The 16420-nt window shown below is 47.9% G+C and overlaps 54 pseudogenes; all 54 read left to right on the plus strand.

Annotated features, from left to right (window-relative positions):
- Positions 1-74: 74 nt before the first annotated feature.
- LOC143798081 (5S ribosomal RNA) lies at positions 75-193 on the plus strand (annotated as a pseudogene).
- A 442-nt stretch (positions 194-635) lies between these two features.
- LOC143801392 (5S ribosomal RNA) lies at positions 636-754 on the plus strand (annotated as a pseudogene).
- Positions 755-1011: 257 nt separating this feature from the next.
- On the plus strand, positions 1012-1130 carry LOC143799389 (5S ribosomal RNA; annotated as a pseudogene).
- A 77-nt stretch (positions 1131-1207) lies between these two features.
- On the plus strand, positions 1208-1326 carry LOC143801403 (5S ribosomal RNA; annotated as a pseudogene).
- Positions 1327-1573: 247 nt separating this feature from the next.
- On the plus strand, positions 1574-1692 carry LOC143799390 (5S ribosomal RNA; annotated as a pseudogene).
- A 77-nt stretch (positions 1693-1769) lies between these two features.
- Positions 1770-1888, plus strand: LOC143798082 (5S ribosomal RNA; annotated as a pseudogene).
- A 246-nt stretch (positions 1889-2134) lies between these two features.
- LOC143799391 (5S ribosomal RNA) lies at positions 2135-2253 on the plus strand (annotated as a pseudogene).
- Positions 2254-2330: 77 nt separating this feature from the next.
- LOC143801415 (5S ribosomal RNA) lies at positions 2331-2449 on the plus strand (annotated as a pseudogene).
- Positions 2450-2709: 260 nt separating this feature from the next.
- On the plus strand, positions 2710-2828 carry LOC143799392 (5S ribosomal RNA; annotated as a pseudogene).
- A 77-nt stretch (positions 2829-2905) lies between these two features.
- LOC143800349 (5S ribosomal RNA) lies at positions 2906-3024 on the plus strand (annotated as a pseudogene).
- Positions 3025-3272: 248 nt separating this feature from the next.
- LOC143798632 (5S ribosomal RNA) lies at positions 3273-3391 on the plus strand (annotated as a pseudogene).
- Positions 3392-3468: 77 nt separating this feature from the next.
- LOC143798878 (5S ribosomal RNA) lies at positions 3469-3587 on the plus strand (annotated as a pseudogene).
- Positions 3588-4033: 446 nt separating this feature from the next.
- Positions 4034-4152, plus strand: LOC143798083 (5S ribosomal RNA; annotated as a pseudogene).
- Positions 4153-4397: 245 nt separating this feature from the next.
- LOC143799393 (5S ribosomal RNA) lies at positions 4398-4516 on the plus strand (annotated as a pseudogene).
- A 453-nt stretch (positions 4517-4969) lies between these two features.
- Positions 4970-5088, plus strand: LOC143799395 (5S ribosomal RNA; annotated as a pseudogene).
- Positions 5089-5165: 77 nt separating this feature from the next.
- Positions 5166-5284, plus strand: LOC143801426 (5S ribosomal RNA; annotated as a pseudogene).
- Positions 5285-5531: 247 nt separating this feature from the next.
- On the plus strand, positions 5532-5650 carry LOC143798633 (5S ribosomal RNA; annotated as a pseudogene).
- Positions 5651-5727: 77 nt separating this feature from the next.
- Positions 5728-5846, plus strand: LOC143801438 (5S ribosomal RNA; annotated as a pseudogene).
- Positions 5847-6093: 247 nt separating this feature from the next.
- On the plus strand, positions 6094-6212 carry LOC143799396 (5S ribosomal RNA; annotated as a pseudogene).
- Positions 6213-6289: 77 nt separating this feature from the next.
- LOC143801450 (5S ribosomal RNA) lies at positions 6290-6408 on the plus strand (annotated as a pseudogene).
- Positions 6409-6659: 251 nt separating this feature from the next.
- On the plus strand, positions 6660-6778 carry LOC143799397 (5S ribosomal RNA; annotated as a pseudogene).
- Positions 6779-6855: 77 nt separating this feature from the next.
- LOC143798587 (5S ribosomal RNA) lies at positions 6856-6974 on the plus strand (annotated as a pseudogene).
- A 252-nt stretch (positions 6975-7226) lies between these two features.
- On the plus strand, positions 7227-7345 carry LOC143799398 (5S ribosomal RNA; annotated as a pseudogene).
- Positions 7346-7422: 77 nt separating this feature from the next.
- Positions 7423-7541, plus strand: LOC143801462 (5S ribosomal RNA; annotated as a pseudogene).
- Positions 7542-7788: 247 nt separating this feature from the next.
- Positions 7789-7907, plus strand: LOC143798817 (5S ribosomal RNA; annotated as a pseudogene).
- A 77-nt stretch (positions 7908-7984) lies between these two features.
- Positions 7985-8103, plus strand: LOC143798084 (5S ribosomal RNA; annotated as a pseudogene).
- A 245-nt stretch (positions 8104-8348) lies between these two features.
- Positions 8349-8467, plus strand: LOC143799399 (5S ribosomal RNA; annotated as a pseudogene).
- Positions 8468-8544: 77 nt separating this feature from the next.
- Positions 8545-8663, plus strand: LOC143801474 (5S ribosomal RNA; annotated as a pseudogene).
- A 249-nt stretch (positions 8664-8912) lies between these two features.
- LOC143799400 (5S ribosomal RNA) lies at positions 8913-9031 on the plus strand (annotated as a pseudogene).
- A 77-nt stretch (positions 9032-9108) lies between these two features.
- LOC143801486 (5S ribosomal RNA) lies at positions 9109-9227 on the plus strand (annotated as a pseudogene).
- Positions 9228-9473: 246 nt separating this feature from the next.
- On the plus strand, positions 9474-9592 carry LOC143799402 (5S ribosomal RNA; annotated as a pseudogene).
- A 77-nt stretch (positions 9593-9669) lies between these two features.
- LOC143801497 (5S ribosomal RNA) lies at positions 9670-9788 on the plus strand (annotated as a pseudogene).
- A 260-nt stretch (positions 9789-10048) lies between these two features.
- Positions 10049-10167, plus strand: LOC143799403 (5S ribosomal RNA; annotated as a pseudogene).
- A 77-nt stretch (positions 10168-10244) lies between these two features.
- Positions 10245-10363, plus strand: LOC143801509 (5S ribosomal RNA; annotated as a pseudogene).
- Positions 10364-10616: 253 nt separating this feature from the next.
- On the plus strand, positions 10617-10735 carry LOC143799404 (5S ribosomal RNA; annotated as a pseudogene).
- Positions 10736-10812: 77 nt separating this feature from the next.
- LOC143794338 (5S ribosomal RNA) lies at positions 10813-10931 on the plus strand (annotated as a pseudogene).
- Positions 10932-11180: 249 nt separating this feature from the next.
- On the plus strand, positions 11181-11299 carry LOC143799405 (5S ribosomal RNA; annotated as a pseudogene).
- Positions 11300-11376: 77 nt separating this feature from the next.
- LOC143798086 (5S ribosomal RNA) lies at positions 11377-11495 on the plus strand (annotated as a pseudogene).
- Positions 11496-11743: 248 nt separating this feature from the next.
- Positions 11744-11862, plus strand: LOC143799407 (5S ribosomal RNA; annotated as a pseudogene).
- Positions 11863-11939: 77 nt separating this feature from the next.
- Positions 11940-12058, plus strand: LOC143801520 (5S ribosomal RNA; annotated as a pseudogene).
- A 244-nt stretch (positions 12059-12302) lies between these two features.
- Positions 12303-12421, plus strand: LOC143799408 (5S ribosomal RNA; annotated as a pseudogene).
- Positions 12422-12498: 77 nt separating this feature from the next.
- Positions 12499-12617, plus strand: LOC143801532 (5S ribosomal RNA; annotated as a pseudogene).
- A 277-nt stretch (positions 12618-12894) lies between these two features.
- Positions 12895-13013, plus strand: LOC143799409 (5S ribosomal RNA; annotated as a pseudogene).
- A 77-nt stretch (positions 13014-13090) lies between these two features.
- On the plus strand, positions 13091-13209 carry LOC143798515 (5S ribosomal RNA; annotated as a pseudogene).
- A 248-nt stretch (positions 13210-13457) lies between these two features.
- LOC143799410 (5S ribosomal RNA) lies at positions 13458-13576 on the plus strand (annotated as a pseudogene).
- Positions 13577-13654: 78 nt separating this feature from the next.
- Positions 13655-13773, plus strand: LOC143798087 (5S ribosomal RNA; annotated as a pseudogene).
- A 241-nt stretch (positions 13774-14014) lies between these two features.
- On the plus strand, positions 14015-14133 carry LOC143799411 (5S ribosomal RNA; annotated as a pseudogene).
- A 457-nt stretch (positions 14134-14590) lies between these two features.
- On the plus strand, positions 14591-14709 carry LOC143799412 (5S ribosomal RNA; annotated as a pseudogene).
- A 77-nt stretch (positions 14710-14786) lies between these two features.
- Positions 14787-14905, plus strand: LOC143798088 (5S ribosomal RNA; annotated as a pseudogene).
- Positions 14906-15152: 247 nt separating this feature from the next.
- On the plus strand, positions 15153-15271 carry LOC143799413 (5S ribosomal RNA; annotated as a pseudogene).
- Positions 15272-15348: 77 nt separating this feature from the next.
- On the plus strand, positions 15349-15467 carry LOC143801543 (5S ribosomal RNA; annotated as a pseudogene).
- A 246-nt stretch (positions 15468-15713) lies between these two features.
- On the plus strand, positions 15714-15832 carry LOC143799414 (5S ribosomal RNA; annotated as a pseudogene).
- Positions 15833-15909: 77 nt separating this feature from the next.
- LOC143801556 (5S ribosomal RNA) lies at positions 15910-16028 on the plus strand (annotated as a pseudogene).
- Positions 16029-16274: 246 nt separating this feature from the next.
- On the plus strand, positions 16275-16393 carry LOC143800406 (5S ribosomal RNA; annotated as a pseudogene).
- The last annotated feature ends 27 nt before the right edge of the window (positions 16394-16420 follow it).

The raw sequence follows: 16420 nt of genomic DNA on the forward strand, positions 1-16420 counted from the left end.
TATTTTGTTTTTCTCAAAGCTTTCCCTTACGATTGTTTTCATCTTGAAAAGACTAGCAGACGCGAAAGCAATCGGTCAATGGCCACACTAAGCTGAATGTGCCTGCCCTCGTCAGATCGCAAATGCTAAGCAGCTTGGGGCTAGGCAAGTACCAGCATGGGAGACTGGCTGGGAATCCCTGGTACCGTTGACTTGGTTTTTTCGTTTTGATCCAAGCTTTCCCTAACGATTGTATTCCTCTTGAAAAGAGCCGCACTGGTGTGAACAATTTGTCATTGGCCACTCTAAGCTGAATGTGCCAGCTCTGGTCAGATCGCAAATGCTAAGCAGCTTGAGGCTGGGCAAGTTTCTTTTTTTTTTTTTGGGGGGGGGGGTTTATCAAAGCTTTCCCTTACAATTTTATATCTCTGGAAAAGACCCGCTGTGGTGCTAGTTGTCCGTCAATGGCCACTCTAAGCTGAATGTGCCTGCCCTCGTCAGATCGCAAACGCTAAGCAGCTTGAGGCTGGGCAAGTACCGGCATGGGAGACTGGCTGGTAATCCCCGGTACCGTTGACTTGCTATTTTTTTTTTCTCAAAGCTTTCCCTTACGATTGTTTTCATCTTGAAAAGACTAGCAGACGCGAAAGCAATCGGTCAATGGCCACACTAAGCTGAATGTGCCTGCCCTCGTCAGATCGCAAATGCTAAGCAGCTTGAGGCTAGGCAAGTACCAGCATGGGAGACTGGCTGGGAATCCCTGGTACCGTTGACTTGGTTTTTTCGTTTTGATCCAAGCTTTCCCTGACGATTGTATTCCTCTTGAAAAGAGCCGCACTGGTTTGAACAATCTGTCATTGGCCACTCTAAGCTGAATGTGCCAGCTCTGGTCAGATCGCAAATGCTAAGCAGCTTGAGGCTGGGCAAGTTTCTTTTTTCTTTTTTTTTTTTTTTTTTGGGGGGGGGGTTTATCAAAGCTTTCCCTTACAATTTTATATCTCTTGAAAAGACCCGCTGTGGTGCTAGTTGTCCGTCAATGGCCACTCTAAGCTGAATGTGCCTGCCCTCGTCAGATCGCAAACGCTAAGCAGCTTGAGGCTGGGCAAGTACCGGCATGGGAGACTGGCTGGGAATCCCCGGTACCGTTGACTTGCTATTTTGTTTTTCTCAAAGCTTTCCCTTACGATTGTTTTCATCTTGAAAAGACTAGCAGACGCGAAAGCAATCGGTCAATGGCCACACTAAGCTGAATGTGCCTGCCCTCGTCAGATCGCAAATGCTAAGCAGCTTGAGGCTAGGCAAGTACCAGCATGGGAGACTGGCTGGGAATCCCTGGTACCGTTGACTTGGTTTTTTCGTTTTGATCCAAGCTTTCCCTGACGATTGTATTCCTCTTGAAAAGAGCCGCACTGGTGTGAACAATCTGTCATTGGCCACTCTAAGCTGAATGTGCCAGCTCTGGTTAGATCGCAAATGCTAAGCAGCTTGAGGCTGGGCAAGTTTCTTTTTTTTTTTTGGGGGGGGGGGGGTTTATCAAAGCTTTCCCTTACAATTTTATATCTCTTGAAAAGACCCGCTGTGGTGCTAGTTGTCCGTCAATGGCCACTCTAAGCTGAATGTGCCTGCCCTCGTCAGATCGCAAACGCTAAGCAGCTTGAGGCTGGGCAAGTACCGGCATGGGAGACTGGCTGGGAATCCCCGGTACCGTTGACTTGCTATTTTGTTTTTCTCAAAGCTTTCCCTTACGATTGTTTTCATCTTGAAAAGACTAGCAGACGCGAAAGCAATCGGTCAATGGCCACACTAAGCTGAATGTGCCTGCCCTCGTCAGATCGCAAATGCTAAGCAGCTTGGGGCTAGGCAAGTACCAGCATGGGAGACTGGCTGGGAATCCCTGGTACCGTTGACTTGGTTTTTTCGTTTTGATCCAAGCTTTCCCTAACGATTGTATTCCTCTTGAAAAGAGCCGCACTGGTGTGAACAATTTGTCATTGGCCACTCTAAGCTGAATGTGCCAGCTCTGGTCAGATCGCAAATGCTAAGCAGCTTGAGGCTGGGCAAGTTTCTTTTTTTTTTTTGGGGGGGGGGGGTTTATCAAAGCTTTCCCTTACAATTTTATATCTCTTGAAAAGACCCGCTGTGGTGCTAGTTGTCCGTCAATGGCCACTCTAAGCTGAATGTGCCTGCCCTCGTCAGATCGCAAACGCTAAGCAGCTTGAGGCTGGGCAAGTACCGGCATGGGAGACTGGCTGGGAATCCCCGGTACCGTTGACTTGCTATTTTTTTTTTCTCAAAGCTTTCCCTTACGATTGTTTTCATCTTGAAAAGACTAGCAGACGCGAAAGCAATCGGTCAATGGCCACACTAAGCTGAATGTGCCTGCCCTCGTCAGATCGCAAATGCTAAGCAGCTTGAGGCTAGGCAAGTACCAGCATGGGAGACTGGCTGGGAATCCCTGGTACCGTTGACTTGGTTTTTTCGTTTTGATCCAAGCTTTCCCTGACGATTGTATTCCTCTTGAAAAGAGCCGCACTGGTTTGAACAATCTGTCATTGGCCACTCTAAGCTGAATGTGCCAGCTCTGGTCAGATCGCAAATGCTAAGCAGCTTGAGGCTGGGCAAGTTTCTTTTTTCTTTTTTTTTTTTTTTTTTTGGGGGGGGGGGGTTTATCAAAGCTTTCCCTTACAATTTTATATCTCTTGAAAAGACCCGCTGTGGTGCTAGATGTCCGTCAATGGCCACTCTAAGCTGAATGTGCCTGCCCTCGTCAGATCGCAAACGCTAAGCAGCTTGAGGCTGGGCAAGTACCGGCATGGGAGACTGGCTGGGAATCCCCGGTACCGTTGACTTGCTATTTTGTTTTTCTCAAAGCTTTCCCTTACGATTGTTTTCATCTTGAAAAGACTAGCAGACGCGAAAGCAATCGGTCAATGGCCACACTAAGCTGAATGTGCCTGCCCTCGTCAGATCACAAATGCTAAGCAGCTTGAGGCTAGGCAAGTACCAGCATGGGAGACTGGCTGGGAATCCCTGGTACCGTTGACTTGATTTTTTCGTTTTGATCCAAGCTTTCCCTGACGATTGTATTCCTCTTGAAAAGAGCCGCACTGGTGTGAACAATCTGTCATTGGCCACTCTAAGCTGAATGTGCCAGCTCTGGTTAGATCGCAAATGCTAAGCAGCTTGAGGCTGGGCAAGTTTCTTTTTTTTTTTTTTTGGGGGGGGGGGTTTATCAAAGCTTTCCCTTACAATTTTATATCTCTTGAAAAGACCCGCTGTGGTGCTAGTTGTCCGTCAATGGCCACTCTAAGCTGAATGTGCCTGCCCTCGTCAGATCGCAAACGCTAAGCAGCTTGAGGCTGGGCAAGTACCGGCATGGGAGACTGGCTGGGAATCCCTGGTACCGTTGACTTGCTATTTTGTTTTTCTCAAAGCTTTCCCTTACGATTGTTTTCATCTTGAAAAGACTAGCAGACGCGAAAGCAATCGGTCAATGGCCACACTAAGCTGAATGTGCCTGCCCTCGTCAGATTGCAAATGCTAAGCAGCTTGAGGCTAGGCAAGTACCAGCATGGGAGACTGGCTGGGAATCCCTGGTACCGTTGACTTGGTTTTTTCGTTTTGATCCAAGCTTTCCCTGACGATTGTATTCCTCTTGAAAAGAGCCGCACTGGTGTGAACAATCTGTCATTGGCCACTCTAAGCTGAATGTGCCAGCTCTGGTTAGATCGCAAATGCTAAGCAGCTTGAGGCTGGGCAAGTTTCTTTTTTTTTTTTTTTGGGGGGGGGGGGGTTTATCAAAGCTTTCCCTTACAATTTTATATCTCTTGAAAAGACCCGCTGTGGTGCTAGTTGTCCGTCAATGGCCACTCTAAGCTGAATGTGCCTGCCCTCGTCAGATCGCAAACGCTAAGCAGCTTGAGGCTGGGCAAGTACCGGCATGGGAGACTGGCTAGGAATCCCCGGTACCGTTGACTTGCTATTTTGTTTTTCTCAAAGCTTTCCCTTACGATTGTTTTCATCTTGAAAAGACTAGCAGACGCGAAAGCAATTGGTCAATGGCCACACTAAGCTGAATGTGCCTGCCCTCGTCAGATCGCAAATGCTAAGCAGCTTGGGGCTAGGCAAGTACCAGCATGGGAGACTGGCTGGGAATCCCTGGTACCGTTGACTTGGTTTTTTCGTTTTGATCCAAGCTTTCCCTAACGATTGTATTCCTCTTGAAAAGAGCCGCACTGGTGTGAACAATTTGTCATTGGCCACTCTAAGCTGAATGTGCCAGCTCTGGTCAGATCGCAAATGCTAAGCAGCTTGAGGCTGGGCAAGTTTCTTTTTTTTTTTTTGGGGGGGGGGTTTATCAAAGCTTTCCCTTACAATTTTATATCTCTTGAAAAGACCCGCTGTGGTGCTAGTTGTCCGTCAATGGCCACTCTAAGCTGAATGTGCCTGCCCTCGTCAGATCGCAAACGCTAAGCAGCTTGAGGCTGGGCAAGTACCGGCATGGGAGACTGGCTGGGAATCCCCGGTACCGTTGACTTGCTATTTTTTTTTTCTCAAAGCTTTCCCTTACGATTGTTTTCATCTTGAAAAGACTAGCAGACGCGAAAGCAATTGGTCAATGGCCACACTAAGCTGAATGTGCCTGCCCTCGTCATATCGCAAATGCTAAGCAGCTTGAGGCTAGGCAAGTACCAGCATGGGAGACTGGCTGGGAATCCCTGGTACCGTTGACTTGGTTTTTTCGTTTTGATCCAAGCTTTCCCTGACGATTGTATTCCTCTTGAAAAGAGCCGCACTGGTTTGAACAATCTGTCATTGGCCACTCTAAGCTGAATGTGCCAGCTCTGGTCAGATCGCAAATGCTAAGCAGCTTGAGGCTGGGCAAGTTTCTTTTTTCTTTTTTTTTTTTTTTTTTGGGGGGGGGGTTTATCAAAGCTTTCCCTTACAATTTTATATCTCTTGAAAAGACCCGCTGTGGTGCTAGTTGTCCGTCAATGGCCACTCTAAGCTGAATGTGCCTGCCCTCGTCAGATCGCAAACGCTAAGCAGCTTGAGGCTGGGCAAGTACCGGCATGGGAGACTGGCTGGGAATCCCCGGTACCGTTGACTTGCTATTTTGTTTTTCTCAAAGCTTTCCCTTACGATTGTTTTCATCTTGAAAAGACTAGCAGACGCGAAAGCAATCGGTCAATGGCCACACTAAGCTGAATGTGCCTGCCCTCGTCAGATCGCAAATGCTAAGCAGCTTGAGGCTAGGCAAGTACCAGCATGGGAGACTGGCTGGGAATCCCTGGTACCGTTGACTTGGTTTTTTCGTTTTGATCCAAGCTTTCCCTGACGATTGTATTCCTCTTGAAAAGAGCCGCACTGGTGTGAACAATCTGTCATTGGCCACTCTAAGCTGAATGTGCCAGCTCTGGTTAGATCGCAAATGCTAAGCAGCTTGAGGCTGGGCAAGTTTCTTTTTTTTTTCTTTTGGGGGGGGGGTTTATCAAAGCTTTCCCTTACAATTTTATATCTCTTGAAAAGACCCGCTGTGGTGCTAGTTGTCCGTCAATGGCCACTCTAAGCTGAATGTGCCTGCCCTCGTCAGATCGCAAACGCTAAGCAGCTTGAGGCTGGGCAAGTACCGGCATGGGAGACTGGCTGGGAATCCCTGGTACCGTTGACTTGCTATTTTGTTTTTCTCAAAGCTTTCCCTTACGATTGTTTTCATCTTGAAAAGACTAGCAGACGCGAAAGCAATCGGTCAATGGCCACACTAAGCTGAATGTGCCTGCCCTCGTCAGATCGCAAATGCTAAGCAGCTTGAGGCTAGGCAAGTACCAGCATGGGAGACTGGCTGGGAATCCCTGGTACCGTTGACTTGGTTTTTTCGTTTTGATCCAAGCTTTCCCTGACGATTGTATTCCTCTTGAAAAGAGCCGCACTGGTGTGAACAATCTGTCATTGGCCACTCTAAGCTGAATGTGCCAGCTCTGGTTAGATCGCAAATGCTAAGCAGCTTGAGGCTGGGCAAGTTTCTTTTTTTTTTTTTTTGGGGGGGGGGTTTATCAAAGCTTTCCCTTACAATTTTATATCTCTTGAAAAGACCCGCTGTGGTGCTAGTTGTCCGTCAATGGCCACTCTAAGCTGAATGTGCCTGCCCTCGTCAGATCGCAAACGCTAAGCAGCTTGAGGCTGGGCAAGTACCGGCATGGGAGACTGGCTGGGAATCCCCGGTACCGTTGACTTGCTATTTTTTTTTTCTCAAAGCTTTCCCTTACGATTGTTTTCATCTTGAAAAGACTAGCAGACGCGAAAGCAATCGGTCAATGGCCACACTAAGCTGAATGTGCCTGCCCTCGTCAGATCGCAAATGCTAAGCAGCTTGAGGCTAGGCAAGTACCAGCATGGGAGACTGGCTGGGAATCCCTGGTACCGTTGACTTGGTTTTTTCGTTTTGATCCAAGCTTTCCCTGACGATTGTATTCCTCTTGAAAAGAGCCGCACTGGTTTGAACAATCTGTCATTGGCCACTCTAAGCTGAATGTGCCAGCTCTGGTCAGATCGCAAATGCTAAGCAGCTTGAGGCTGGGCAAGTTTCTTTTTTTTTTTTTTTTTTTGGGGGGGGGGGTTATCAAAGCTTTCCCTTACAATTTTATATCTCTTGAAAAGACCCGCTGTGGTGCTAGTTGTCCGTCAATGGCCACTCTAAGCTGAATGTGCCTGCCCTCGTCAGATCGCAAACGCTAAGCAGCTTGAGGCTGGGCAAGTACCGGCATGGGAGACTGGCTGGGAATCCCCGGTACCGTTGACTTGCCATTTTTTTTTTCTCAAAGCTTTCCCTTACGATTGTTTTCATCTTGAAAAGACTAGCAGACGCGAAAGCAATCGGTCAATGGCCACACTAAGCTGAATGTGCCTGCCCTCGTCAGATCGCAAATGCTAAGCAGCTTGAGGCTAGGCAAGTACCAGCATGGGAGGCTGGCTGGGAATCCCTGGTACCGTTGACTTGGTTTTTTCGTTTTGATCCAAGCTTTCCCTGACGATTGTATTCCTCTTGAAAAGAGCCGCACTGGTTTGAACAATCTGTCATTGGCCACTCTATGCTGAATGTGCCAGCTCTGGTCAGATCGCAAATGCTAAGCAGCTTGAGGCTGGGCAAGTTTCTTTTTTTTTTTTTTTTTTTTGGGGGGGGGGTTTATCAAAGCTTTCCCTTACAATTTTATATCTCTTGAAAAGACCCGCTGTGGTGCTAGTTGTCCGTCAATGGCCACTCTAAGCTGAATGTGCCTGCCCTCGTCAGATCGCAAACGCTAAGCAGCTTGAGGCTGGGCAAGTACCGGCATGGGAGACTGGCTGGGAATCCCCGGTACCGTTGACTTGCTATTTTGTTTTTCTCAAAGCTTTCCCTTACGATTGTTTTCATCTTGAAAAGACTAGCAGACGCGAAAGCAATCGGTCAATGGCCACACTAAGCTGAATGTGCCTGCCCTCGTCAGATCGCAAATGCTAAGCAGCTTGAGGCTAGGCAAGTACCAGCATGGGAGACTGGCTGGGAATCCCTGGTACCGTTGACTTGGTTTTTTCGTTTTGATCCAAGCTTTCCCTGACGATTGTATTCCTCTTGAAAAGAGCCGCACTGGTGTGAACAATCTGTCATTGGCCACTCTAAGCTGAATGTGCCAGCTCTGGTTAGATCGCAAATGCTAAGCAGCTTGAGGCTGGGCAAGTTTCTTTTTTTTTTTTTTGGGGGGGGGGGTTTATCAAAGCTTTCCCTTACAATTTTATATCTCTTGAAAAGACCCGCTGTGGTGCTAGTTGTCCGTCAATGGCCACTCTAAGCTGAATGTGCCTGCCCTCGTCAGATCGCAAACGCTAAGCAGCTTGAGGCTGGGCAAGTACCAGCATGGGAGACTGGCTGGGAATCCCCGGTACCGTTGACTTGCTATTTTGTTTTTCTCAAAGCTTTCCCTTACGATTGTTTTCATCTTGAAAAGACTAGCAGACGCGAAAGCAATCGGTCAATGGCCACACTAAGCTGAATGTGCCTGCCCTCGTCAGATCGCAAATGCTAAGCAGCTTGGGGCTAGGCAAGTACCAGCATGGGAGACTGGCTGGGAATCCCTGGTACCGTTGACTTGGTTTTTTCGTTTTGATCCAAGCTTTCCCTAACGATTGTATTCCTCTTGAAAAGAGCCGCACTGGTGTGAACAATTTGTCATTGGCCACTCTAAGCTGAATGTGCCAGCTCTGGTCAGATCGCAAATGCTAAGCAGCTTGAGGCTGGGCAAGTTTCTTTTTTTTTTTTGGGGGGGGGGGTTTATCAAAGCTTTCCCTTACAATTTTATATCTCTTGAAAAGACCCGCTGTGGTGCTAGTTGTCCGTCAATGGCCACTCTAAGCTGAATGTGCCTGCCCTCGTCAGATCGCAAACGCTAAGCAGCTTGAGGCTGGGCAAGTACCGGCATGGGAGACTGGCTGGGAATCCCCGGTACCGTTGACTTGCTATTTTGTTTTTCTCAAAGCTTTCCCTTACGATTGTTTTCATCTTGAAAAGACTAGCAGACGCGAAAGCAATCGGTCAATGGCCACACTAAGCTGAATGTGCCTGCCCTCGTCAGATCGCAAATGCTAAGCAGCTTGAGGCTAGGCAAGTACCAGCATGGGAGACTGGCTGGGAATCCCTGGTACCGTTGACTTGGTTTTTTCGTTTTGATCCAAGCTTTCCCTGACGATTGTATTCCTCTTGAAAAGAGCCGCACTGGTGTGAACAATCTGTCATTGGCCACTCTAAGCTGAATGTGCCAGCTCTGGTTAGATCGCAAATGCTAAGCAGCTTGAGGCTGGGCAAGTTTCTTTTTTTTTTTTTTTTGGGGGGGGGGGTTTATCAAAGCTTTCCCTTACAATTTTATATCTCTTGAAAAGACCCGCTGTGGTGCTAGTTGTCCGTCAATGGCCACTCTAAGCTGAATGTGCCTGCCCTCGTCAGATCGCAAACGCTAAGCAGCTTGAGGCTGGGCAAGTACCGGCATGGGAGACTGGCTGGGAATCCCCGGTACCGTTGACTTGCTATTTTGTTTTTCTCAAAGCTTTCCCTTACGATTGTTTTCATCTTGAAAAGACTAGCAGACGCAAAAGCAATCGGTCAATGGCCACACTAAGCTGAATGTGCCTGCCCTCGTCAGATCGCAAATGCTAAGCAGCTTGAGGCTAGGCAAGTACCAGCATGGGAGACTGGCTGGGAATCCCTGGTACCGTTGACTTGGTTTTTTTGTTTTGATCCAAGCTTTCCCTGACGATTGTATTCCTCTTGAAAAGAGCCGCACTGGTGTGAACAATCTGTCATTGGCCACTCTAAGCTGAATGTGCCAGCTCTGGTTAGATCGCAAATGCTAAGCAGCTTGAGGCTGGGCAAGTTTCTTTTTTTTTTTTTTGGGGGGGGGGTTTATCAAAGCTTTCCCTTACAATTTTATATCTCTTGAAAAGACCCGCTGTGGTGCTAGTTGTCTGTCAATGGCCACTCTAAGCTGAATGTGCCTGCCCTCGTCAGATCGCAAACGCTAAGCAGCTTGAGGCTGGGCAAGTACCGGCATGGGAGACTGGCTGGGAATCCCCGGTACCGTTGACTTGCTATTTTTTTTTTCTCAAAGCTTTCCCTTACGATTGTTTTCATCTTGAAAAGACTAGCAGACGCGAAAGCAATCGGTCAATGGCCACACTAAGCTGAATGTGCCTGCCCTCGTCAGATCGCAAATGCTAAGCAGCTTGAGGCTAGGCAAGTACCAGCATGGGAGACTGGCTGGGAATCCCTGGTACCGTTGACTTGGTTTTTTCGTTTTGATCCAAGCTTTCCCTGACGATTGTATTCCTCTTGAAAAGAGCCGCACTGGTTTGAACAATCTGTCATTGGCCACTCTAAGCTGAATGTGCCATCTCTGGTCAGATCACAAATGCTAAGCAGCTTGAGGCTGGGCAAGTTTCTTTTTTTTTTTTTTTTTTTTTTTTTTTTGGGGGGGGGGTTTATCAAAGCTTTCCCTTACAATTTTATATCTCTTGAAAAGACCCGCTGTGGTGCTAGTTGTCCGTCAATGGCCACTCTAAGCTGAATGTGCCTGCCCTCGTCAGATCGCAAACGCTAAGCAGCTTGAGGCTGGGCAAGTACCGGCATGGGAGACTGGCTGGGAATCCCCGGTACCGTTGACTTGCTATTTTGTTTTTCTCAAAGCTTTCCCTTACGATTGTTTTCATCTTGAAAAGACTAGCAGACGCGAAAGCAATCGGTCAATGGCCACACTAAGCTGAATGTGCCTGCCCTCGTCAGATCGCAAATGCTAAGCAGCTTGAGGCTAGGCAAGTACCAGCATGGGAGACTGGCTGGGAATCCCTGGTACCGTTGACTTGGTTTTTTCGTTTTGATCCAAGCTTTCCCTGACGATTGTATTCCTCTTGAAAAGAGCCGCACTGGTGTGAACAATCTGTCATTGGCCACTCTAAGCTGAATGTGCCAGCTCTGGTTAGATCGCAAATGCTAAGCAGCTTGAGGCTGGGCAAGTTCCTTTTTTTTTTTTTTTTTTTTGGGGGGGGGGGTTTATCAAAGCTTTCCCTTACAATTTTATATCTCTTGAAAAGACCCGCTGTGGTGCAAGTTGTCCGTCAATGGCCACTCTAAGCTGAATGTGCCTGCCCTCGTCAGATCGCAAACGCTAAGCAGCTTGAGGCTGGGCAAGTACCGGCATGGGAGACTGGCTGGGAATCCCCGGTACCGTTGACTTGCTATTTTGTTTTTCTCAAAGCTTTCCCTTACGATTGTTTTCATCTTGAAAAGACTAGCAGACGCGAAAGCAATCGGTCAATGGCCACACTAAGCTGAATGTACCTGCCCTCGTCAGATCGCAAATGCTAAGCAGCTTGGGGCTAGGCAAGTACCAGCATGGGAGACTGGCTGGGAATCCCTGGTACCGTTGACTTGGTTTTTTCGTTTTGATCCAAGCTTTCCCTAACGATTGTATTCCTCTTGAAAAGAGCCGCACTGGTGTGAACAATGTGTCATTGGCCACTCTAAGCTGAATGTGCCAGCTCTGGTCAGATCGCAAATGCTAAGCAGCTTGAGGCTGGGCAAGTTTCTTTTTTTTTTTTTTTTGGGGGGGGGGGTTTATCAAAGCTTTCCCTTACAATTTTATATCTCTTGAAAAGACCCGCTGTGGTGCTAGTTGTCCGTCAATGGCCACTCTAAGCTGAATGTGCCTGCCCTCGTCAGATCGCAAACGCTAAGCAGCTTGAGGCTGGGCAAGTACCGGCATGGGAGACTGGCTGGGAATCCCCGGTACCGTTGACTTGCTATTTTGTTTTTCTCAAAGCTTTCCCTTACGATTGTTTTCATCTTGAAAAGACTAGCAGACGCGAAAGCAATCGGTCAATGGCCACACTAAGCTGAATGTGCCTGCCCTCGTCAGATCGCAAATGCTAAGCAGCTTGGGGCTAGGCAAGTACCAGCATGGGAGACTGGCTGGGAATCCCTGGTACCGTTGACTTGGTTTTTTCGTTTTGATCCAAGCTTTCCCTAACGATTGTATTCCTCTTGAAAAGAGCCGCACTGGTGTGAACAATTTGTCATTGGCCACTCTAAGCTGAATGTGCCAGCTCTGGTCAGATCGCAAATGCTAAGCAGCTTGAGGCTGGGCAAGTTTCTTTTTTTTTTTTTGGGGGGGGGGGGGTTTATCAAAGCTTTCCCTTACAATTTTATATCTCTTGAAAAGACCCGCTGTGGTGCTAGTTGTCCGTCAATGGCCACTCTAAGCTGAATGTGCCTGCCCTCGTCAGATCGCAAACGCTAAGCAGCTTGAGGCTGGGCAAGTACCGGCATGGGAGACTGGCTGGGAATCCCCGGTACCGTTGACTTGCTATTTTTTTTTTCTCAAAGCTTTCCCTTACGATTGTTTTCATCTTGAAAAGACTAGCAGACGCAAAAGCAATCGGTCAATGGCCACACTAAGCTGAATGTGCCTGCCCTCGTCAGATCGCAAATGCTAAGCAGCTTGAGGCTAGGCAAGTACCAGCATGGGAGACTGGCTGGGAATCCCTGGTACCGTTGACTTGGTTTTTTCGTTTTGATCCAAGCTTTCCCTGACGATTGTATTCCTCTTGAAAAGAGCCGCACTGGTGTGAACAATCTGTCATTGGCCACTCTAAGCTGAATGTGCCAGCTCTGGTTAGATCGCAAATGCTAAGCAGCTTGAGGCTGGGCAAGTTTCTTTTTTTTTTTTGGGGGGGGGGTTTATCAAAGCTTTCCCTTACAATTTTATATCTCTTGAAAAGACCCGCTGTGGTGCTAGTTGTCCGTCAATGGCCACTCTAAGCTGAATGTGCCTGCCCTCGTCAGATCGCAAACGCTAAGCAGCTTGAGGCTGGGCAAGTACCGGCATGGGAGACTGGCTGGGAATCCCCGGTACCGTTGACTTGCTATTTTTTTTTTCTCAAAGCTTTCCCTTACGATTGTTTTCATCTTGAAAAGACTAGCAGACGCAAAAGCAATCGGTCAATGGCCACACTAAGCTGAATGTGCCTGCCCTCGTCAGATCGCAAATGCTAAGCAGCTTGAGGCTAGGCAAGTACCAGCATGGGAGACTGGCTGGGAATCCCTGGTACCGTTGACTTGGTTTTTTCGTTTTGATCCAAGCTTTCCCTGACGATTGTATTCCTCTTGAAAAGAGCCGCACTGGTTTGAACAATCTGTCATTGGCCACTCTAAGCTGAATGTGCCAGCTCTGGTCAGATCGCAAATGCTAAGCAGCTTGAGGCTGGGCAAGTTTCTTTTTTTTTTTTTTTTTTTTTTTTTTTTTTTTTTTTTTTTTTTTTGGGGGGGGGGTTTATCAAAGCTTTCCCTTACAATTTTATATCTCTTGAAAAGACCCGCTGTGGTGCTAGTTGTCCGTCAATGGCCACTCTAAGCTGAATGTGCCTGCCCTCGTCAGATCGCAAACGCTAAGCAGCTTGAGGCTGGGCAAGTACCGGCATGGGAGACTGGCTGGGAATCCCCGGTACCGTTGACTTGCTATTTTGTTTTTCTCAAAGCTTTCCCTTACGATTGTTTTCATCTTGAAAAGACTAGCAGACGCGAAAGCAATCGGTCAATGGCCACACTAAGCTTAATGTGCCTGCCCTCGTCAGATCGCAAATGCTAAGCAGCTTGAGGCTAGGCAAGTACCAGCATGGGAGACTGGCTGGGAATCCCTGGTACCGTTGACTTGGTTTTTTCGTTTTGATCCAAGCTTTCCCTGACGATTGTATTCCTCTTGAAAAGAGCCGCACTGGTGTGAACAATCTGTCATTGGCCACTCTAAGCTGAATGTGCCAGCTCTGGTTAGATCGCAAATGCTAAGCAGCTTGAGGCTGGGCAAGTTTCTTTTTTTTTTTTTTGGGGGGGGGGGGTTTATCAAAGCTTTCCCTTACAATTTTATATCTCTTGAAAAGACCCGCTGTGGTGCTAGTTGTCCGTCAATGGCCACTCTAAGCTGAATGTGCCTGCCCTCGTCAGATCGCAAACGCTAAGCAGCTTGAGGCTGGGCAAGTACCGGCATGGGAGACTGGCTGGGAATCCCCGGTACCGTTGACTTGCTATTTTTTTTTTTCTCAAAGCTTTCCCTTACGATTGTTTTCATCTTGAAAAGACTAGCAGACGCGAAAGCAATCGGTCAATGGCCACACTAAGCTGAATGTGCCTGCCCTCGTCAGATCGCAAATGCTAAGCAGCTTGGGGCTAGGCAAGTACCAGCATGGGAGACTGGCTGGGAATCCCTGGTACCGTTGACTTGGTTTTTTCGTTTTGATCCAAGCTTTCCCTAACGATTGTATTCCTCTTGAAAAGAGCCGCACTGGTGTGAACAATTTGTCATTGGCCACTCTAAGCTGAATGTGCCAGCTCTGGTCAGATCGCAAATGCTAAGCAGCTTGAGGCTGGGCAAGTTTCTTTTTTTTTGGGGGGGGGGTTTATCAAAGCTTTCCCTTACAATTTTATATCTCTTGAAAAGACCCGCTGTGGTGCTAGTTGTCCGTCAATGGCCACTCTAAGCTGAATGTGCCTGCCCTCGTCAGATCGCAAACGCTAAGCAGCTTGAGGCTGGGCAAGTACCGGCATGGGAGACTGGCTGGGAATCCCCGGTACCGTTGACTTGCTATTTTTTTTTTCTCAAAGCTTTCCCTTACGATTGTTTTCATCTTGAAAAGACTAGCAGACGCGAAAGCAATCGGTCAATGGCCACACTAAGCTGAATGTGCCTTCCCTCGTCAGATCGCAAATGCTAAGCAGCTTGAGGCTAGGCAAGTACCAGCATGGGAGACTGGCTGGGAATCCCTGGTACCGTTGACTTGGTTTTTTCGTTTTGATCCAAGCTTTCCCTGACGATTGTATTCCTCTTGAAAAGAGCCGCACTGGTTTGAACAATCTGTCATTGGCCACTCTAAGCTGAATGTGCCAGCTCTGGTCAGATCGCAAATGCTAAGCAGCTTGAGGCTGGGCAAGTTTCTTTTTTTTTTTTTTTTTTTTTTTTTTGGGGGGGGGGGGGTTTATCAAAGCTTTCCCTTACAATTTTATATCTCTTGAAAAGACCCGCTGTGGTGCTAGTTGTCCGTCAATGGCCACTCTAAGCTGAATGTGCCTGCCCTCGTCAGATCGCAAACGCTAAGCAGCTTGAGGCTGGGCAAGTACCGGCATGGGAGACTGGCTGGGAATCCCCGGTACCGTTGACTTGCTATTTTGTTTTTCTCAAAGCTTTCCCTTACGATTGTTTTCATCTTGAAAAGACTAGCAGACGCGAAAGCAATCGGTCAATGGCCACACTAAGCTGAATGTGCCTGCCCTCGTCAGATCGCAAATGCTAAGCAGCTTGGGGCTAGGCAAGTACCAGCATGGGAGACTGGCTGGGAATCCCTGGTACCGTTGACTTGGTTTTTTCGTTTTGATCCAAGCTTTCCCTAACGATTGTATTCCTCTTGAAAAGAGCCGCACTGGTGTGAACAATTTGTCATTGGCCACTCTAAGCTGAATGTGCCAGCTCTGGTTAGATCGCAAATGCTAAGCAGCTTGAGGCTGGGCAAGTTTCTTTTTTTTTTTTTTGGGGGGGGGGGTTTATCAAAGCTTTCCCTTACAATTTTATATCTCTTGAAAAGACCCGCTGTGGTGCTAGTTGTCCGTCAATGGCCACTCTAAGCTGAATGTGCCTGCCCTCGTCAGATCGCAAACGCTAAGCAGCTTGAGGCTGGGCAAGTACCGGCATGGGAGACTGGCTGGGAATCCCCGGTACCGTTGACTTGCTATTTTGTTTTTCTCAAAGCTTTCCCTTACGATTGTTTTCATCTTGAAAAGACTAGCAGACGCGAAAGCAATCGGTCAATGGCCACACTAAGCTGAATGTGCCTGCCCTCGTCAGATCGCAAATGCTAAGCAGCTTGAGGCTAGGCAAGTACCAGCATGGGAGACTGGCTGGGAATCCCTGGTACCGTTGACTTGGTTTTTTCGTTTTGATCCAAGCTTTCCCTGACGATTGTATTCCTCTTGAAAAGAGCCGCACTGGTGTGAACAATCTGTCATTGGCCACTCTAAGCTGAATGTGCCAGCTCTGGTTAGATCGCAAATGCTAAGCAGCTTGAGGCTGGGCAAGTTTCTTTTTTTTTTTTTTGGGGGGGGGGTTTATCAAAGCTTTCCCTTACAATTTTATATCTCTTGAAAAGACCCGCTGTGGTGCTAGTTGTCCGTCAATGGCCACTCTAAGCTGAATGTGCCTGCCCTCGTCAGATCGCAAACGCTAAGCAGCTTGAGGCTGGGCAAGTACCGGCATGGGAGACTGGCTGGGAATCCCCGGTACCGTTGACTTGCTATTTTTTTTTTCTCAAAGCTTTCCCTTACGATTGTTTTCATCTTGAAAAGACTAGCAGACGCGAAAGCAATCGGTCAATGGCCACACTAAGCTGAATGTGCCTGCCCTCGTCAGATCGCAAATGCTAAGCAGCTTGAGGCTAGGCAAGTACCAGCATGGGAGACTGGCTGGGAATCCCTGGTACCGTTGACTTGGTTTTTTCGTTTTGATCCAAGCTTTCCCTGACGATTGTATTCCTCTTGAAAAGAGCCGCACTGGTGTGAACAATCTGTCATTGGCCACTCTAAGCTGAATGTGCCAGCTCTGGTTAGATCGCAAATGCTAAGCAGCTTGAGGCTGGGCAAGTTTCTTTTTTTTTTTTGGGGGGGGGGGGCTTATCAAAGCTTTCCCTTACAATTTTATATCTCTTGAAAAGACCCGCTGTGGTGCTAGTTGTCCGTCAATGGCCACTCTAAGCTGAATGTGCCTGCCCTCGTCAGATCGCAAATGCTAAGCAGCTTGAGGCTGGGCAAGTACCGGCATGGGAGACTGGCTGGGAATCCCCGGTACCGTTGACTTGCTATTTTTTTTTTCTCAAAGCTTTC

This window comes from Ranitomeya variabilis, chromosome 1, assembly GCF_051348905.1.
Source record: "Ranitomeya variabilis isolate aRanVar5 chromosome 1, aRanVar5.hap1, whole genome shotgun sequence".
Taxonomy (NCBI): domain Eukaryota; kingdom Metazoa; phylum Chordata; class Amphibia; order Anura; family Dendrobatidae; genus Ranitomeya; species Ranitomeya variabilis.